Here is a 7,175-nt window from a genome sequence, read left to right on the forward strand (position 1 = left end):
GATGAACAATTGATGAGAAGGAGAAGTTACCATCAAGTAGGAATAATTGTTGTTTGAAGCTAGAGAAGATGCCCTATCAAAGAGCACTATGGATACAAAACAACACTTGGTATGCCCTTATTATAAACATATTGGTCTTAATTAAAGTGGTGATTGTGTAGACTACCCTAAAACCCTCCCCTGCAACCCCCACCATGAATCTCACCCTACTTGAAAGGGATGTGACCCCCAATTTGATTGGCTATGTGATCCCAAAAGATAACTCCATTTTCTTTGAACCAAGTGCAGTGTTAGCACACTCTTATCTTTGATTGATTACAAAGTTAGGCGGGTGTTAGATTGCTATTTAGGGGGCCTTCGTAGTTTAGTGTTAGATCCTCGAAAGACCAAGATGAAAAAGTAGGAAAGTCAAAAATGGAATATAGACCCAAGAAAGAGGAAGATAGAAGAAAAGTCACACTAAGAAAAATTTGAAGTTATGAAGTGGAGGAAAAAGTCTCAAATGTAAAAGGAAGTGCACAATATTAAGTGCACCTTAATATGTTAGCAAGAAAAGTGCCAGATGCATTGCAATTCATTTTGTAAAAGAGCATTGGGCTCTGTCTCATGCAAGTTGTAAGGAATGAGAGGAGGCACGAGTTGAGGCCTACACTAGTAGGAAGGAGAAGGAAAGAGAGTAGAGAAATGGACAAAGGCCACATACCAAAAAGGGGATAGCCACCCAAGGAGGGGATAGGGTATGTATAAAAGTCAAGAAACAACTGAAGAAGTTCATTCTTATGTGTGGACAAACTTGTTCTCTTCTTACTTCTTGCTCTTGCTTCCTTCTTGTGCATGAGAGAGGGAGAGAGAGAGAGTGTGTGTGTAAGGGAGAGAGTGTGCATGAGAGAGTGAGGGACCATGGAGAAGCTCTTTTTCTCCTCTCATCATCATCATCATCTTCATCTCTTCTCCCTTCTTGCACACATGGCTATGGAGGTCAAAGCTTGGAGCTTGGAGACGAGCTTTCTTGAGGGTGCATCTTGAATCGTAGATCTATCAATAGATTTGTGGGAGGAGGCACTCGATCAGATTCAAAGATAAGCTCACTACATTTGTGTATGGCAGAGTGCACATGGTTATGTGAGAGGTAGCCATAGCTCTCGACTTGAAATGCTTGAAGCAATAAGTGGTTCGTGGGTCTTGGTGGTGTTATTGTAAGAGTGACATTTTGATTCCATTGTTGGGACCTATGGATTCAAGCTTGAGTGCTTATGTGCTCCAAATCAAGTGGCAAAGTAGGAGTTCGGAATATCACTTGGCTTTAGGTAGGAAGTGAGGGATTTGGAGGCTATTTGATCTCTCTTGTGGATTATTTTAGGTTTAGAAAGCTTTCTATACATTGGTTACAGTAGGAGAGGAGTAGTGTATTTTGATCAGATTTGAGACATTAAGGTTTGGGAAATAAGAGAAAAAAAAGGAAAAGGTAACTCTCTCTACAACTAGGAGATAGGGAAAGAAAGGAAAGAGATTTTTTATGTTTAGGAAGGAAAACAAAGTGTAAGGGGAGGAAGAGAGAACACAAAAGGTGAAAAAGGGAAAGAGAGAGCTCATTTGCACACTATGAGATTGAGAGAGAGACATGAAGTGACAGGTCCAAAGGCGGCAACACCATCAATCTTTGGTATTGACATATTCAGGTTTTCCAAGTATGCCCTAAGTCCTTATTGGTGATTCTTGCATTGATTAGAATCCTAGATGCACTGGATATTGATCATCAAGTCATTAAAGTGAATATTTATGCCATTTGGCGTGTTTTCGTGCACCGCTTGGATGGTGACTGTAGACCTCAAATGGTCAAGCTCAGACGTTTGAACCACATAAGTCCACTCTGATGTCTAACTCAGATAGAGTTTGACCACTTGGATGCTCGGATGGGCACCCCTCATCCGAGTCCGAGTATAACCACTCCTCAGACAACCACTCACTCGTAGGCGTCCACTTGGATGACTGAATTTGGGACTTGAACGACTAAGTTTGGAACTCACACAAGTTGTCAAAAACCATATTTTTGACTATTTTTTGCCACTTCAAGACTATTAGGGCCTATTGCCAATTGTCTAGCAACCAAGATGGAATCTAGACAAGTAGGTGAGACCATAGAGCTATTTGCACTCAAAAACTTGACCTAGAAATCTAGGAGTGATTGAAATAGCTGATCACCAACTGTTACCTTGGGTGGATAGAGACCTAAGTTGACCAACTCAATTGAATACTCGTCAAGACCACCCATCACAACCCGTAAAGGAGCCAAATTCTACTAGTAGGAGTAATCAAAATCCACTCAAAAAAGTTGCAATGGCATGAGTGATTGGATGCGATTGACTCCATCAAAGGTTACGCTCTACATTGTAGATACTAAGCAGATGTAAAAGCTGTAAAGCCTGATTTTGCACAACTCACTTCGAGTGCACCGCTTTAGCATATAAGTGTTTGGATTAACAAGGAACACACTAAGGGACATTAAGCTAAAAACAAAACCACCAATAGGAGTGAAACCTCGGGAATCAGATGAGTGACCCCAGACACCAGAAACAAAGACCTAGAGAAGATAGAACCATCAAACTACTAAGGGAAGGAAGGACTGTGGCGGCCCATATTAGATGCACATTGTTAGCCGGCCTAGTTGACCTCATCAAAGCACTAGTGGGTCAGGAGACAACCACCATGGCAGGCACTAGCTTGAATGAGAATGATCTCAACCTTGACCTTAACGTTAACATGGCAAGGTACTCAGATGACATCCGATGACTTGTCACATAGTATGACCAATAGACAAGTATAGCGGTTCATGGAAGGGAAACATCCAATACCATAGACAAACTTGAGGAGGAGAGGATATTGTCAAGGATACCATTGCAATGCATCATGAGTTATAGTCAAGAACAAAGGACTTAGAGGTTGCTCCAGGAGAGAGAGCTCAATAAGGTTCATAGGATCCTAGCCATCTCAAGTAGAAATAGAATGGGAGGCAATGCCAATAGGGAGAGAGCCTTAGAAGCCGACCTTAGAGTGAGCGAGCTACTCACAAAAAAATTGCTAGACAATACTAGCACTCAGCAAATTGGGGCATCCTTGGTAGGATCCTTGCTAGCCAAGCTAGAAGTCACCCCAAATATTAGGGGCCAAACAAAAATATCCATAGTGGCAAAGTAAATTGATAAATACCAAGTAGCCAAGGACCCCTACAACTTCATTAAGTAGTCTGAGTAGGTGTGCAAGGCTAACAACCTCATGGACCCCTCTCAATGAGTGCAAGCATTCAACCTTTGCTTAACAAGGGACAGACTTGGTTTACTAGTCTAGACAATGTCAAATGCAATAACTTCACCCAGTTGAAGGATCTCTTCATCAAGAGATTATCAAGGCAAGGTACTCTAATAACCTCATTGTTAAGCTGATGAATGTCAGCCAAAAGGACAAAGAGGACATATGAGACTATTTCACACATGTGAGGAGTCTCTCCAAGAGGAGACATGTAGCTGAGTGACCCAATTAGAGAGTCGTCTCTACTGTATTTACTAATAAGATCCACAATAACAAAGAACTCTATAAGGCCCTAGCAAGCAACTCAAACCTACAAAGAGATGTACTTGCAAGAGTCTTTGAGGAGGCTATATGGGTGGATGACTTGCTTAGGGAGAGAAGCTCTAAGGCTACGCAACACGGGAGCAACATCTTTAGAAACGTCAAGAGAACTACTACACTTAGTGAACGAGCAACCCCAAGCAAACAAGATAAAGGAAAGAGTGTCGACGAGGACCCAAGAAATAATTGAGCTGAAGTCAGAGCTAACCAAGCTACAGGAGTCAACAGGAAGGCCAATATGACCTCACGTATAGTGTGTGCACTATGGAGGGAATCACTTGCCATTTGAATTCCCCGATCCCAGATCGAGGCCTTGTGCCAATTGTGGAGGATTTGGGCAAGACACTATGCACCGTCAATTGAGAAGATGATTTCCTTACTAGCAACCTTACATTTAGCCATATTATCCAAGAGTTAGGCAGCCTTACTTCAAAAGGGGACCCCCTTTGGCTCTACCCACACCTAATGATTCAAAGCCAACAGCTCCAAGGATAGACATCAATCCAATGGGAATTCCTAGACCTCTAGGACCTATTGTGACCCACCCCACCAAGCGATCCACCAGTGCACTTCGTGGAGGAACCACTAGAGGAAGACTTATACATGAACCCTTACGTCTCTTATGACAAAGAGAGTAATCCCATATTAATGGACTATAAGCCTGTGTTGGTCATGGCCTTAGGCAAAGGAAGAAGTAGAGGTTTAGGAGAAGCTTAGACTATGAGCCCATAGAATGTTTGATGTGTGGCCATCTAGGGTATATCTCATCTCGCTGCCCTAAAAAGGAGCAAGCAAGAGAGAGGTCCGATTTGAGGTGTTCGAAATGCAAAGTCTCATCTCGCTGCCCTAAAAAGGAGCAAGCAAATAAAGACAAGGCCAACTTGAGGTGTTCAAAATGTGGAGTGACACACCTATTCGTTGATTGCCCTAGTCGAAAACCCTCCACCAGTTCAATGATAATACTGTTTGTGCTGCTTCGACTCTTTCGTGTCAAGTCACCTTGACAACGATACCACACCTATCTCCATAAATGTCATGACAGAAGCTCAAACAAAGTAGGTCGGTATCTCATTACCTGGACCTAGAAACCTAGATGCATCCTCTATAGGGAAGAAGAGCTAGTAAAGGAGAAAAAAGAGGACAAAGGAAAAAATAATGCTCAAGACAAAGAGTGAGACCACATTCACAAAGGGGAAACATGTCACTGATGTAGAAGTAGAAAAATATGCTCCTAAGATGAGAGAGAAGGAAAGTGCTAAGGTTTGAGAGTACCCTGCTGACCCCAACGAGTAGCTAAAGGGTATGGATAAGGTCAAGGAATGGATAAAAGAAGCACAAGCTTACTTGTGAGATGCTGAACCTATCATTGAAGATGAGATCCACGAACTCTCAACCACGAACCCACCAGTCTCTCCCACATACTTGAGAGCAGGAAAGGAAACAACACCACAAGAAGAGCTACATCGGCAAAGCATGGATGCTAGGAATAGGTAGGGTACCCAAGAGCATTTGTAGGAAGCCCTTGTAGTCGAGGAGGGAAAAATGGTAGGTAATTTGCTAACCACGCTAATATTAACTCCAGTGACATTGTCACTAGGAGAATTGCTTAGGAAAAACCCTGCACTATGGCAAGGATTGAAGTGATGGGTCGAACAAAGTGATAAACATGAACCGCAAGACTTACTTAATCATGACCCTATGATACACATACCAAGCGTAATGCTGAATCCAATATCTAAGTACCCACAAGTAAATGCCTTTTGGGAAGGCACTAAAATACACACATTTTTACTTGTTGTTGCCCTAGGAGATACTATGTGGAAGGGGATAGTAGACACATGAGTAGGGATTAATGTGCTTAGCCATGTAGTCCTACAAGCTTGGGGAAACCCACCAGCGGAAACCACATGTTTCAATGTCACTCTAGTGAACGGGATGAAGGTTAGGCCTTTCATAGTCTTGAAGAATTGGCCTCTAAAGATAGGGGGTATCCAATTCTTCATGAACTTCATTGTCATGAAGGGAGTCGATTATGATATCTTACTAGGTGGGCCTTGGATGAGGAATGTCAGAGTGATAGATGATTGGGGTAATGGTTTGACATTCTTAGGAAATAGATCAAAAGCAGTCTGAGTAGGGATGTGGACACTTGGAAAACGTCACCAGTGGACCTAGATGCCATCTTTGCCATGTCAAAGGGTGACTCAAGGACTAGAGGTGATTATGGACCTATAACAAGGTGTGTCCCTTGCTGAGGATGAGCGTGGCTAGATGCATGTATTGGCAACCATTCATCTCCCATTCTTGGAGGATGAGGATGAATATAGACAAGTTGTAGACTCAGCTAGTAAGCCTAACAACACCATCACTTCTAACCTACCCATAGTGCCCTTGTGTTTAATGGTTAGGAGTTCCATCACAGTCAACCAACACCAATCACCTATCATATCCCAACTACAAAATTGGAACTCCATAAAATCCTTGAGTGCTTGTCAAGTGAGTTGCTTGACAATCCAACTGCCAATTTAAAGCCCCTTAAGAATCTTATGGAAAGCAAAGGACTATGGCGCATGACTTAAACCTATCATATAACTGGACTCTCATGACAAGTGAAAGAAAACTCAAAAAAAAAAACCTTGAAAATGACACACAATCGAACTATGAGGATTCCAAGGATGATTACAAAGACTATGGCTCCATCAGTGAGGAAAGTGAAGAGGCATTAGAGACCATAAACTATGATATGGATAGAAGAGTGATTGAGAAAATCAAAGCAGACACTAAACCCCAAGAGGTCAACATTAGAAAAAAAATAAACTCACAAATGGCCCCTTAAAAATAATATAGTTTAAGACGTGGGCCATTTGGATTGTCCAATAGGAAAGATGTTGATATCCATGGAGGATGAATCTTCTCTCTCCAAATCTTAGGTGTTTTATTAAAAAAGGGGTAGTCGGGGATTTAAAAAAAGGGAGAATGAACAGTACATAAAATTTGAGTTTCTCTCACCTCGTATTTCTCCCCATTTTTTGGAGAATTTTCAATTTTGGTTTTTTTTGCTCTCACGAAATCAGTTTGACCCAAAAGTTGAGCACTAGACCATTTTCCTCTCTTCTCTATACTGGTGAATTTTCGTCTCCATTGAAGCTCCCTAGTGAGAGTAATTAGAGTTTTGAGCGTTCTGCTTACCTCTGCACTTTTTTCTTCATGTAGCTCCAGATTTGGGCAAAACACAGGTGCCCATCTCTCTTTGCATTTTCTCTTGTTTGCTATTTTTTCAATAGGGTTTGATGTCATTTCTTACTGTTATTGTTGTTTTATTGCAAAGGTTGTTTTGGGCAAGAGGCACAGGTGCTCATCTTTCTCTCTCTCTCTCTCTCTCTCCCCCCTCTCTCTATGTGTTGCTTCTCTTTTATGTTGTGTTTTCAATAGAATTTGATGTTGGTTCTAATTGTTGTTTTCTTGCAGAGTTTATTTGGAGCAAGAGGCAAAGGTGTTAATCTCTCTCTCTCTCTCTCTCTCTCTATGTGTTGTTTCTCTTTTATGTT

The sequence above is a fragment of the Lygodium microphyllum genome, chromosome 26 (assembly GCF_053477565.2).
Source record: "Lygodium microphyllum isolate KBCC chromosome 26, Lygodium_microphyllum_v1.1.10, whole genome shotgun sequence".
NCBI lineage: Eukaryota > Viridiplantae > Streptophyta > Polypodiopsida > Schizaeales > Lygodiaceae > Lygodium > Lygodium microphyllum.